Source organism: Anguilla rostrata, chromosome 6 (assembly GCF_018555375.3).
Source record: "Anguilla rostrata isolate EN2019 chromosome 6, ASM1855537v3, whole genome shotgun sequence".
NCBI lineage: Eukaryota > Metazoa > Chordata > Actinopteri > Anguilliformes > Anguillidae > Anguilla > Anguilla rostrata.
In genome coordinates, this window is record NC_057938.1 from 15,528,360 (window position 1) to 15,543,447 (window position 15,088).

Sequence of the window (15,088 nt, forward strand, 5' to 3'; positions counted from 1 at the left end):
AGTAACAGTAAGAATCATGTAACATTGTGTATTAATTTAGTAGTTACACTGTCCCTACGTCTATAGACAATGTGCACTTATACACATATTAGGGCTGCTTAAAGTAAGACTGACAATTTTAAAGACAATAATAATTAAATAAGCTGCAAGCAACAATTAACAGGGTCAAAGGAGCATTTGTAAATTACCGCACGATCTAATGTATTATTTCCAGGACGTAATGAACGACACAAAACAACACCTGACTCTGATAAATCCTGGAATGGAAGGATTTAGGCCAAGTAGTTGAAGAGCCCACAATTGATTGATATAAGGTGGCCATATTATTTTCAACACGTTTAAATAAATACTGAGTTCCTAACTCCACAATTATTACAAAATTTCAACCGGAGTAGTCAAATGGTTGAAGAGTTAAAGGCAATTATAGATTTTTTTTTTATTCTTGTCTCTAGGAAAAGACCCACCAAATCTGGTATGCTGGCTCCAAAGCAAGTTCTGCATTTCACTACCAAGTTTGGTGAGGATCGGACATAGCATTCATAACAGCTGTGTCAAAAGAGGCCATAGCTACAAAATTAGATTTATGAGTACTGGCTTCACGGTTTGGACTGAACAAAAACAATAAAGTTCCAGCAGCATTGCTAATTGGACCCTTAATTTAAAAAATAAATGAATAAAGAGAACAAAAACAAAAGGGTTCCAGTAGGTTGCTGCTTGGACCCCTAATTAATAAAAATAAGAATTATGCATTGTTTATATAGTGATTTCCATGGACACAAAAGTGCTTTGAAGTGTAAGGGAATAGCTCACCTTAGCTAGTATCATCAATATGAAGTATCCACCTGGGTGATGCATGGCACCCATTTGCACAAAAACACTCTCCACACATCAGCTGAGGTGGAGAGGGAGTGCTCATTAAATCAGTTGAGCTGGGGGGTTATTCGTTTGCCAGATTGAGAGAGTTTATTTGACAATACAGGGGAAACCAACACTCTTTGTGCGATGGGATTTTTAATGACAACTGTTAGTACCTCAGTGTGTGACCCCAAATTAGAAGTTCTTGATTTAAGTGAGAGATGATGTGAGAGCTGTTTTGAACCTGATAACCTCCAAAAAAAATACATCATCTGATTAATGCATGGAAGGGGTAGAGCGTGGGCTTTGTTTGAACAGGATTTCACTAAACTCTCCAAATGATCGGCCATTTCAGGAAAGGAAATCATGTCTGATGCCCCTGATTTCCTTATTTTTACAGGTTTGCTGGAGATTTTTTAGCAAGACTCACTTTAAAAGCTTGTCAAGTAACTGGAGAGACTTAAAATGGATGTGTCAGAGATTGTCAAGGGCTTCATTTGGGACAATCAGACAATAGCAGAACTAATAACCCATGCTTAGTACGTTGTGAAAAAGGGCCCTACTCTAGGCTGTAGGTAGACCACAAGGCCTTGCTTTTCAGGTTCACAATGCACTTGTAAGCCAGAAATTCCCACGATTTATGGATTACTGAGCCACTTTGTATAACCTGAACAGCCCCATTACAAATAACACACAAGACATCCTCAGTCTCCCACCTTAAAATATGTACTTTTTTATTTATGGTTCCTTCTGATCAGTTCCTGTTGTCCTGAGCTATTAAAATGCAGGATACCCAGAAACTCTTTGTGGGCCCATCCTTACCTGCACTGAATTTAAAAAGTCTCCAGACTTGTGATGACCACAGGTAATGCAATTGAATTGTCAATGCCCGGCAGTTTCAGAACAATGACTGGATTTTACAAATGGAAATCCTAGAACTATCTAGTTTTTGTTTTGATTTTTAAATTTTCCCTCATTACTATTGTTTCTTGTTAGTAATAAGCCATATTAAAAGCGCCATGTACTTACTTAATGATATAACTTTTAATATAACAATGACAAAGTAATATCAGCACATAGAAATTCTTATGTAGTGTAGTATCTAAGTACAATAATTGTTTATGTTACAACTATGCTACTACTACACGTTACTGTATGCACTACTTGTTAACAATTAATGTTGGGAATGATCTTTCGGTTGATGTAATTACAAGTTTAGGTGATAAAACCTATTGTTACCATAACTTCAATCTTGATATAACTGACAAGACTACTTCCTACTTCTTATTCAACTAACTGTTGTTAGTTCTAGGGTTGAAAGTCTCTAAAAAAGAGGTGCCCAAATTCTTCTGGATTTGGGTGTTATAGAGCTTGGCTGGAACAAAAGCTTGAACCCACACAAGATTTCTCAGGTAAGAGATAATGCCTCTGTGGCAATTTACGGATTTTTTTAGATAAGTATGGTACTACAACAGGTTTATTGTTTTACAAGTGTTGTCTTAAAGCTATATAGTGACCTGCTGGTGCTGATGCTGAAGGACAGATCTACATGTTAACACAGCCAAGGCCCTAATGACACACACAGTTTATTTTCTGTTTGACATGGGAGTTGTGCAGATGAGTTCACATACATAAAAGACAGGCACATTGTGGCTCTCAGCAACAGAGGCAACATAATTATACATCTCCCACTGCATTGTGCGGCTAGCTGCTTGAGTCACAGCACAAGTGTCATAACATCCACAGACTCAGCTCTTCATTCTGAATGATGGGACTCCAGTTCAGAGGTCCCCAAACCTGATTGAGCAAAGCCGCAGTGCCAAGTGGTTTTTGATTTCATCTTAAATATCAATAGCCAATTTAGAGCCAAGAAACCAGATGAGGCGTGTAATCGACTGCTTTTAATAGTTTAGTGAGGTGCAGAGTAACGTCAAAAACCAGCAGACCCAGTGGCTCTCCAGGACCAGGGCTGGAGACCCTTAGCTTGGTCCATGAACCGTCAGGCTATTTTACACTGATAGGGTTCCCAGGAGACCAGGAGATTTGTGAATTTAGCTTGATTACATAAAGTTTTTGGTTGGACTTTTCTGTTTGGCTACTCTGGCCTTGAGCAAGTCAATTAAACTCTATTCCCTAAATGTCCAGCTGTGTAATTGATAATTTGTTGTTAAATGCAAATTCTGCAAGTCCCCAATTACAGTGTCATCTGCCATGCAAATAAAATGCATCCCCTCACCGCCTGTGTCCTGACGTGACTCTGCAGCCAGTTAGTCATCTCGGGGAAACGTGGCTCGTGGAGCCCCCGGAGAAGGAGTCCGCGCCGGGCGGGGTCTGCATCCGATCACATCCAAAGTGATTCCCCAGGCTCTCCATCTTCCGTCGAGCGTTGGACGATGTCCCTTTCCTTTCCCGACCTCAATTAGAAAAATTATGTACTTGGACCCAGGCCAGCCGGCACGAGATTCAATTATTTGGTAAATGTTAATAGACAGAGGCTGCTTCCTCCTCTCAGAGAAATAATATTGACCTTTCTGACGAAGCGGTTCTGCTCTATCAAGAAGCCGGAGCAATTGCAACAAACACGGAAGCGGCTATCATTTGAAATGAAGACCTAACATCGCCAGTGAGTGCCTATTTTCACTGCCGCCTTCCTGACAAAGCAAAATGTTCCCTACCCCACCCCACTCACTGACATCTGTATACTTCTTTGGTGTAACTTCTCAGCCTCTGACAACAAAACAAAAGAATGCAATGAAAGGTTTAATAAACCAGCAAGGCACTCGTCGAGAGCAAACTGAATATGTGCTACTGCTAAGGTACAACCAAAGAGAGAAGATAACCACTTGGTTAGGGGATGAAAGGACCTATCTGTGGTGCACCCGGTGAAAAAAGGCTGTCTGTAAATACTACATGTAGGTAGCTGTGCTGAAACTGAATGAACTGAATCTACAGTTGCCATCGAAATCTGTCAACAACTTTTTTTAAATTGCTCTGTCCATACACAAATAAATCTGTAAACGTCTACTCATCTCCAAGTGGTGGTAGAGGTAAAATTGGAATAATAAATATGTGTATAATCTGTTAATAAGAGCAAAGTATATCTGACCACATCATCGCTACAACGGGATAGCAGCACAATACCAAGGACCAAGACTACAGCCACAAAACAAACATCTTCCACTGAAAACATAATCCTAAAAAATAATGCTTTAAACATCCCCTTGATGGCTCAGTAAAGATGTCACCTGACATTTCGCTAGTTTTATTAATCCTAGATAAACCAAGCAGACATACTGTTTTGCCCTCTCTTTTCCATAAGAGGGCACTATTTCATCAAGTCCCAAGGAGACACAAACACATTAATAGTCCCAGAACAGCTTCGTCTCATTGTCAAAAAAATCACCCCAGCCCGCCGCTAATTACCGGGACCCTCTAATTGTTGCAATCACATGTAATTTAGTACGATATAAGCTGTTACCTTGCTTTCGACGTCCTACCTATAATCACTGTAATCCTGTGCAAAAAGATCATAACAAATCTGCAAAAAGCTGCATTAAAAAATCTGTCAGTGGAAAGAAGTGTTTTCACACATTCTATTAATGAGAATGAGGTTGTGGGTTATCTAAAGAGAGTGCTAAGGACACGTGGTTGCACGTTTTTAAAGCAGTGTGTAATAATGCCTCACTTGAAATGATTTCAGTTAATGATGATATCGGCTTCTAAATTACTGCCTTGTTTCGAAATGCTAGAGGTGAGGTTTAGACCAAGCTGGAGCTCCTCGGTACATTCTGACTGTAAAGGCCCACTTCTGCAGGTCAGTTACGGGCAGTGCGGTGTACCCATGTCCCTCCTCGTTGCAAATTAATTCAATGCCCTAAACCTCTTTTTTCTTTGAAAGTGTACAATTAGAAAACACAAAAATCTACCTAGTTACAATACAAAATGGAGGGTTTATGATTATGCAGTCAGGAGGATTTCACATTTTAGTATACCTGGCGTAGGCTAAGCCGAGTAAACGGAATAAACTAACGGTAATGGGGACGCGTCTGATCCTTGCCCATCAACACAAGGTAATTCACAGAAAAGGGGCCATTCCGTGTCACAAGCGATGACATGCATCATTAAATAATGCATGAGGAGCTAGCCACGTATGTTTCTTCACCCACCGGTGAAACATGACACTATCTGTGACTGCACTGTATATACTTGCATTATTTCGCCACCGTGAGTGTTTTAATAAGGAAAAACGGATTACGCCCAGCCGGGACCTGTAAACGCAATCACAGCTTTGTCAGCGGCAGCCGAAGCCACTGTCACATCAGTCACCAAGAACTCATCATGTGCAACGGGTCCCTATGTGAAAAGGAGAGGCCATTTGACCGTTGCACATGCGGAAAACAGAAAACTCATCAGTAACACGCAAACGCTCACTGGCGTTGGGTCATTTAAAAACCAAAAAACCTCAAATGTTTTATTCTTAGAGTGACACAAAGTCCATGCGTAGAATAAAAATGAACCATCGCATGGTGAAGTGTTACATTATGCCCCTCCATAACTGCTGTCATTAAAGCATAGCGTTAAAGAAATCTGTTCATGTCATCTGCAGGAGCAACATTGCCAACGAATGTGAGGTGGAGCTGTTGTTGCCCAGTGCAAATGAAATAAACTTCTATTATGAGCAGAAAATGTATTTAAAGTACTACATTTGGTTATATGCACGGTGGAATAAGACTTGCAACGGTTTAAAGAGAAACTACAAGGATTTTGAAAACTAAAACTGGAATACAAAAAAGGTAGGTCTGTTCTTTGGAGCAAGCGTTTGTGAAGAAGAAAGACAAAACGCTTTTAATACGAAAGTCAATAGCCACATTTTACAAAAGGCTTTCTAGCCTTCTCACAAAAAAGAGCACCTTGGTTTTCTTGAAAATCTTTGGTCAGTCTCCAAACTTTGGATATCTTCACAGAAAAAAAGAGCATCTGAAATACATACTCAAGGTGAGGAACATTACATCCGTTTAGCCTTTCTCTGGGAAACAAGGGACGCGGCCTCTCGCTAAATAGGTTTCATTTTCATTAGCGTTAGCGGGTGTTCGTCTCCTGTATGCACGAAGTAAAACTCTATCTCTCTTCAGTCGGCGGTGCTATCTCTGAGAGACCACATGAGAGGGCCTTTGTGGGAAATAAGCCACATTCATCCGCTCCTTTTGTTCCTTCATCTGCGAGCCCGAGTCTGACAATGACCATGAAAACAAATTAACATACCGGCTCGGTGGCAAATGGGAGCTGGCGGAGAACAGTGGATTGAATTCTGACCCTGACCCCTGGTAATTGGCATTGGCAGAGAGACGGCATGGAGGGGCTTTCTTGCCACTCTGTTGTTAGTAAGGCATAATTGCGAAACAACGGAGAGTGCCATTGTGACTGAAATTTTTACAAAGCATTTCGATGGCTGGCGCTTGACTTAATAGTTCTCCCCCTTTCCATCGATAGCTGGGGTGAGCTGATGGGTTAGGGAAACCGAGCCCATTCTTTGTCCTTGTGTTTATTTGCATATTAGTTTTTTTTTCCATTTGCTTGCTTGACATTGCTCTGATGCACGTGACGGCATGACAATTTATGGATGCAAGACAAGTCACTGTGGCCATTATGTAGCTCTTATGAAGGTACTATGCATGCATCAGGTCAGCTTGAAGTGTTACCAAATATTGAAATATTGGTCTATATTCTTATAACGAAATAAAGTCATATTTTACATGTTTCTGAAGTGGACCTAGAGAATTACCCCTATACTTGTTCTCTGCCTATGTGTGAACTACAGTATATTTATAATGGTTAACAATTTATCAGTCATTGTGAAATAGGCCTATAAGATAAAGTAAAATTTCTGAAAGAGCAGAATCAGTTACAATGGTAGCATGTGTTGTATCAAAAAATAAATCTGTTTAGCATTACAGTAGCTCAGCATTTTTACCACAGAGTTCCCTGTGGCTGCCAACATTTCTGGGGATTTTCAAATATTAACAGGGTTAATATTTAAGTCAAGGTTAAGGGAAAATATAGATTGAATCTAAACAAAACACTACCCCCCACAGGTTTGATGGGCTAACTGTATCGGTTAGAAAAATCGTTGTGCTTGCCTCCTAAACATTGCCACCACAATTGCAATCATCATATGACACATTTCTCTAGATTCCACGCCAGCATATTTCACTGGCGTCTTCCAGAGCACTCAAGCAACTTCTCTGTCTTGTTTTGTCAAGCGTTTGCGCTTTCATTCGCCCCGCTCCCTGAGTTAATCCGTCATTAACTCTGTCACCGTGTTAAGCCTTCTGACAAATTTACTCACAAAGGATGATTTTGCACTATGGCTTCACATTCTCCCTCTATCCCCATTATTCCTTTTGTTGATCCTCACAATGTATAGCCCACCGGTTTTGTGCACTGTCCATCATGTTAGTCCTGTTAACACTGAGGAATATGCATCATCGTTGCTCTGATTACTTCTGCATGTTGAAAAATCTAAACTCTGGATTAAATCAACTTTTGTGCGAGTGCAATCAAGTTTTGAATAACAAATGAATACAATTCTCATTCTTTTTTCCAATGGAAAACCTTTCATCATTCATTCTGTTGAATGCTTCTCTGACCTTGCCAGACTGTTTGTGCAGAATAGACACTTGCATTTAAACATGAGTAAAATTAAAAGGACAATTATTGATTGAATCCAGGCAGCAGTACGTAGCACAGGTCAATGCAAGTGTACATAGGACACTCCAAGGGGAATCAGGTTGGTACCATTGTTGAATTTCCAGGGGCACTCTACCTGCAGTTCAAAATCAAAGCCTCACTGCAGTGATGGGGAGACCGTACAGTAGGTTTTGTACTTTGAATAAAATGTCCTGTGGCCTTTCAGAATGATCCCATGTTGCTTTTTGCAGATAACAGAACTGATTAGCCTGATGCCCTGGCACAGTTTCATAATGCATCCTTAGCTGACCCTGCTGTTTTAATGAAATGCCCATCTGTCAAACACTCTCAAGGTAGTTACCATGAAATTGGACTGCCTGTGTGTTAATGTGTGACTTCTAAAACATGATGCAATGCATTCGTTTTGTATGGGCTGGACAATAAATGCTCTTCACATAGTGTGCATTTAAATGTTCTCCTAGGCCCAGCACACAGATATAAATGTATTATGGTTTTCTGTCTTTCAAATATCTTACATTTGCTATATATTAAGAACTGAAGACGTCTTTGAGAGTACATGGTACGGTATATGTATATATCCATGAGTTAATAAGGTTGATTTTATCAGTGTGTAAATTTATAACATCACAAATGATCTACTTCATATTATGTATATTATATTTTTTTAAATTAATCTTGTTATTTCTTTTAAAAGACACTGTCTCCATTCAGGAACATAGGAAAACATATAGCCTTTCAGGTAAGCATATTTATATAATGCAACCATTAGGTCCCTTATTATTACTACATAAGAGGAGATTAAATAGTTTGTTCTGTGCAAGGACCCACTGTGCTGGTCCATGCACTGCTGCATTTTCACTCGATATTTGTTTTCCAGACCTCAGCCCAGCCAGGCGTTTCAGTTCCCCACCGAGCACAAAGAGAATCCGAAGGTATTTTGCATGCCCGGGACACTGAGCACAGCGACATTTGGCCATCAAAGGCTGCTTAAATTTCCTTGCATTTGGCACGGGCCTTTTTGGAGGGATGAGTGCTTTTGCCCACATGCAGCCTGATCTCCCATGATGCTTCGCTGTTAGTGCTCAGGCATTGCCAAATGGAACCTTTTCCCCTTTTAGCACACGGCAGAGAGGACGTTTCACAAACTGGCCTCCCGATAAGTGACCTGATAAACATTAATGGACGTGATTACTTTAAAAGGAGAGTGGGCTCTCCACCACACGGGATAAGAGTGCCTGCCTGTGAACAGAGACAGAGAGAGAGGGGCAGATGAGGTCATCAAATTAGACCGCGCGGTTCACCCATGAAGCACCTAGCCTGGCTCCTCCTTAGAAAAATGCCTTTGTTGAGAGTGTATTTGAAAAAAATTGGCTTGATCTGTGCCATTTTTTGCTTAACTGCAACCTACACAACAACCTGAGTTAGAAGTGTATGGGTAAGCAATCAACCAAATTTTTGCAAATTTTTAATTTTTTTTTTACTGAAAAAGTTAAATCCCCAAGTCTTACACATCACCGCTTCTAATTACATACACCTCCCCCCACTGACTTGTGAGTGTCGGGGTCCATTGAAAATGAAATCTTTAGGAGTTTCCAAGGGAGCGGCATAATGAAATAATAGCGACGGAACCAACCAGTATACAATGCTACACGTTTGTCATTTGACAAATTAATGGATGCTTTTTACTCATTAACAGAGCTAGGAGAAATTTTAATTGAGCCTGCTTGTCAGCTGACTGCGGCTCCCCTTTTAATGTTCCCTCACTGATGCTGTGTTTTTCTGACACCACAAGAACCGTCCCTCCCTAGCTTGGAGCTGTGTATGCCTGCAGTGCCCTTCTAACTAATGCTTTTCTTCGCTTGTCAAATGGGTAATAGGTAAAATAGGTTCTCTAGAATGGACTCGCTTACATTTTTTGTTTTTGAAATTTCACCTAAGTTTGTAATGTTTCCCTTCTGAGTGTGCAGATATATCTTATATCTTTTTTGTTAACAGTTGCTTAATAGAGGTGCAGGTCATTTTTACAGTGTGGTAAAACCGTCAACACTGGAGCATCACAGAAAATTGGGAACCAACTGCAAAATTGTGCGTAATCTGAAACTGAATTATCAAGGGAGAGTTGCACGTAATTACTTTACATATAGTCACGTAAGCCATTTCAAAAAAGTATTTTGAGAGCCTGTCAAAGGAAAATAATTTGACAACTGGACTGTGTGTTTTTACAAAAAATAAAACAAAATTGAACAATCTTTGTATGCCTCAGACTATGGGAAAGAGTTAAATACACATTATCCCGTATATAAACTGATATAATGTCTATCAGTCGAATATGGGTAGAAATGTGAATGCACATGTACGTTGAAAAGGATGCAAAAAATACGGAGTCCCCCTCTTTTAAATAAATAATTCAATTATTTGTGCTGTATGACTGAGACCTGGGAATCTGAAGATACACTTTCCCACATCCAGAGAAGAAAATTCAATTTACAAACACTGTTATGTGCTATATATCTTAATAAGAGCATGCACTACTGGAGGCCAGGCTTGACCCAGATCTAGACATGCTATCCAGACAGTAGGCATTCATAGTCTAAATGGGCTAAATGACCTGTTGCAATCATCAAATATTCTTTTAAAAAAGAATAATAAAAAGCTTTTAAAAAAATTAAAAAAAGAAAAGAAAAGAAAAAAAGTTTTTTTTTTACCCAGACTTCACATTCTAGGACAAATCAGTGACTGCTTTGCTCACAGTTGGGAGAATTTGGCAGAACTCTTAAAACGTTCTCAAAGACCACACACAGAGAGCATTTCAATGAATGTTATTCCATAATAGAGAAATGGAAGGAACAGATCTATTTGATGATTGCTTTGTAATCCCAATTCAATTTTTATAATCCCAACACCGCCCCCCTCCCCCCACCCTGAGTAATTATTCTGTTAGTTTGAAGTAAATTTAGTCAATCTAGTATGATGTGACTCGTTAGCTTTTAAACCCAAACAACATATATACCCAGCAGCAGCTGAGAAATCAGATCAATAGAATAGATACTGTAATATGATGTAATTGTGTTACACTGATCTTTTAAAGACAGAGGGAAAATTGTGGTTAACTGATGTACTGAAGGTTCTTATTAACAGCGTAGCAACAGTGCAACAGTGGCTGCACATTACACAAGGACGAAAAGGGCTTTTACTACGCAAGCTTTCAGTGAACATAGATTTCAGTGGACTGTGGCTTTTTTCCCTTTTATTCTTTGTGAAGGTGTCAAAGTGTTGCTTATTTTTGATGTGGCTTATTGTGTCTGCCATTCTCAGCTGAAGGTTTTTGTTGTTAGTCCTGTTAGTTTTGTTGTTTTCTAAATTGTTCTGCTTTTGTATTTTTCCCTCCTATTTATGTACATTTCAATGACCAATAAGCAACATTTACAGCATTAAATCACAAGCGTATATCCTCTTAATTTAATTGATAAAGGTAGCCCCCGGCAGTGTAATATAATGTTGAGGGAACTGGAATTGTAACTCAAGGATGTCAGGCTTGTATTCCCGGTAGGAAACCGCCATTGTACCCTTGCGTAAGGTACTAAATTGCCTTAGAACGCATACCCAGCTGCATACATGGATACTACATAAAAATGTTTTCATCTTTTTCAGGAGAGACATTTTCAGACAACCCCTAATACTACTGAATCAACTAAACCAGTTTTTTTTACATGTACAGCATAAAAATATCCACATCATCCTCATGTCAGCTGTTTCTGGCATCCCTTCCTCTCTACACCCCACCTTTCCTCACAAGTAAAATTATAGTTTTCTCGCTTTTTCATTTCATTACGTCCATTGATGGGGTCAGTAACCATGGACCATGGAATACCATTCCAAGACCAAATGTATAGATGTTTCAAATGCAATGCACGGTATGCCTAAATAAATCCTTCAACACACCTTTTTCTATGCAGAGGTTTTCAATTATGTTCTAAAATTGTGTGAGGTCTGCCTCATTATTGTCCAAAGGATTAGTACTAGCAAGTACACTGGGGTAAAAACATAATGTGCATAAACACTCAATACACTGTTAGGCAGTTTACATGACAAATCACCTGTAAGCTATGCAACCAAACAATGGCTTAATAATAGGACGGAGGGCAGAGACAGGTGTGGCTGATACCCTAGACCTGTTGGTTTAATTTGTAGGCAAAATGTAACAGATCCCCCTTTCAAGCCAGGCACCATCAGTGCTGGCCTCATATAAAACTAAATAAATGGCCACATGACTTGCCCAAAGATTGTATCTCTTTTTGATCTTATCTGTGCTTGATTTTATTTATTTTATTTTATTCTAGTTATTATTATTACATACTATGTTGGTTTTACTGTTGCTATATTCTGTGATCTTTTATTATACTTATTGTGTCTTAAATGTTTTTGTAATCTCGGCTACATTGAAAATGAGGGCTTGTACCTCCCAGAATTAAATAAAGGTTATGATGATGATGAAAGCACCCATCTAATGTGGTTAAATAAGGCATTGACTCTTATAAGCGTTATCACCGTCTCAAAAAATCCAAGCAAATTAGTTTCTTAGCAAAGTCATTTGCTTAGACCTTATACTCAATAATCCTGCTTTCTGAAATATCCCCCTGGACATTTAGTTAGCGATCGGACGTAACACGGAATCGCGTGTGAAATAAGTAATATTAGCAGGCCATAGTTCTATCATAGCTAGCTAATAAACATTTATAGTGAATTACTTTTTAAGTTATTCGTCGCCTTTTCAAAGTTGTTAGCAATTTAGTGAAGTTGGCTACATGTAACGTTAGCTAGAGATTATGCGTGCATGCTGTATCAAATCAATTTGTGGCCTTTTCAAAGTAGGTAGCAATTTAGTGAAGTTGGCTACATGTAACGTTAGCTAGAGAATATGCGTGCATGATGTATCAAATCAATTTCCCCTGACTGAAATAAATGCGGACTAATTACCGAGCTGCAATCATAAACAGTAACAGCAGTCCCATAGGGCAGACATCTTGATATAACAACAGCATCCGATACAAAAGCTACCCAACCTCGGCATCTAGCTGCGTAAACTAACTTGCTGAAAGTAACGTCACTTACAAGTCCAACAGAAAACAGGCCAACTCCGTGTCGCTTTTCATTCCCTTGGCAAACTTCAGCTGACGCCACCGAAGAAAAGTAATTCCAAGGTTGAATTTAGGTTTTGAAGGAGCTCTGTCAGCTTATCTTTTTGCTTCACTGTATTTAGGCTTCTTCGCATCTACCATTGCAGCAAACTAGCAACAAGTGCTTTGTTGTAATCGGATACCAAACCGTTACCAAACCATTACCAAACCCATAGGCTTTGTAGTCACAGCCACCCCTCCCCACACAGAAAAGTGCGCCACGCCCAGAAACATACCGAACACATTTTAGAATAACAAATACAGGTAAAATGTGTACAAATTCAGCAAAACCATGTAAAGACATAGTTTGCCAGTGTATATGCCTGATCATGGTTATTTTTATTATATTTTCAAGTAAAAAAAAAAAACCTGCTTAATCTGCCTTTAAATCTTGGTTTTGGTTACAGATCCTTTTAATGAATTACAATTGTGATCATGTCATGTGACCGGTGAACCTGTGTGTTTGGTCAGTTTCAAAGACTTTAGTTACAATTTCTCCAAATAGACAAACAAATATCACGGACACTGTTTTGTGATGATTGTAATAGAGAACAACTATGACTACAATCCATGAGCCAAACATCTGGAAAACAATTTGGGGCAAACCAGTGCAAAGATGCATATCATTCTGGGTATAATGTTTCTGACCTCTGGCAGTCTTTGGAGTCACTGGCTAAATTGAGACAAACTTTTTTTTAATTAGATGTGTGAATGGCACTAGGCTCTGTTAGAAGGCCTCAACATTTACAAAAACAAGTGACTCAGTTTTGTGTTGTCGGCCCACAGTGGCAAAAACACACACAATTATAAAAAATATATATAACATGGTTCAGCCATGTGCATAAATTCACTGTAGATCTTGGATAAAAATTATTCTCAGTGCAGACAAGAGCATCACCAAGCAACAAAACAGAATCAAGTATAGCGTACAGCAATGGAAAAACTGGGGGAAGGGTACCTAATAAGATACTATACTTCTTAAGGAGGATACTTCCTTACTTGTGAACAGAAGGTTTTAGACTCAATTCCAAAGTTGAAATGGACCACTCCTGAGAATTTCAGCTTACTCCTATCAGTCATATTCTTAGGGCAATGAGTGGTGAAAGCCATTACGCTCATCAATTCAAAGATGCCAGAAGGAGCTACATAGCCAACTACACCATGGGACCATAAACCCAGATTCGCCTCTTTCTCATGCCACTATTAGGACTTCCTGATCTTCAACCACATTTACTGTTTGGTGCTGGTTTTTTATATTTAATGTTTAGTATGGCCTCTTACTCTGGCTAATGTATGTGTGAAAAAAATCTTTAACTCAGTATTGCTGTTTTATTGTTCCTTTAAAATCTGTACTGTTGTATTGTATGCCCTTAATGGGTGTGTTATATTGTAAGTCACACTGGAGAAGAGCATCCACAAAATAACTAAATGAAAATGTAAATGCAGGCAAAATAGATGATGCCGATAAAGCTGGCAATGCATTTCTGGACAGATCTTTAGTCTCAGCAAGCTGTTAGCATTGCTAATTTATGGAGGTGGACAGCGAGTTAAACTCAGGTTGTTCTGCAGCTCATTCCTCTGGGAGATCAGATTGCAGAGGGCGACCTCACCTCATGTTCTGATGTCATTCCCCCGGTAACAAAGGCCTCCAGGGGAGTTAAGTCCTTCCCTTGCACCATTTTGCCAATAATTATCTCATTAGGTAAATCACCACGAGGAAATGATATACACGATTACCAATTAGCCATCACTTTTATAATGTAGCATCACCTGACCTTTGAAGGTCTGAAATACTGCAGAATCTAAATTCTGCCATCAAGGTACCTCTAAAGCATATCAAGCAAAAGAATTAGAAATTTGTGGTTGGTAATGAATACATTTCCCTGATAATGACTTCTTTTTTTTAGGGAAGCTTAGAATTATTGGTTAACTAGCTAATTTCTGAAGGGACAAGAAGGCCCAATGCATATTCAGTATTTAAATGTGCAAGTTGGCTTTTCATTTCTGAAGACAGAGGTTCTTTTGATTTGTTGACTACATATTGAATAGTTCATACACACAGCCTATACAAAAAAATAAGCAGGACTGGTATTGTTAAATAAAATCAATGACCCTGACATGACCCATACAGTGTGGGTGGTGGGGCGGTATAAAGGCTGCAAATATGGATTGGAGGCCATTACAGATTACACAGTACATTTTCTGTATTTCTTCTTTGAAAATGAAGGCTGCAAAGGCAGTCGTTTGAAAGAATATGGGAGCAATGCCAGACCTGATGGTAATTTAGAGGAAGAGCAAAGAAAAACACATTTGCTTTCTCTCAGTCAGAGGAGTCAGTGGACCGGAGT

At 39.3% G+C, this 15,088-nt stretch overlaps 1 long non-coding RNA gene across 1 annotated transcript; it reads right to left on the minus strand.

The window, feature by feature from the left end:
- Positions 1 to 2,422: 2,422 nt before the first annotated feature.
- LOC135256647 (uncharacterized) lies at positions 2,423 to 12,929 on the minus strand. Its single transcript, XR_010330482.1, has 2 exons — positions 12,676 to 12,929; positions 2,423 to 3,269 (listed from the first exon to the last, which is right to left on the minus strand). It is a non-coding gene; the product is annotated as an uncharacterized LOC135256647 (long non-coding RNA).
- Positions 12,930 to 15,088: the final 2,159 nt, after the last annotated feature.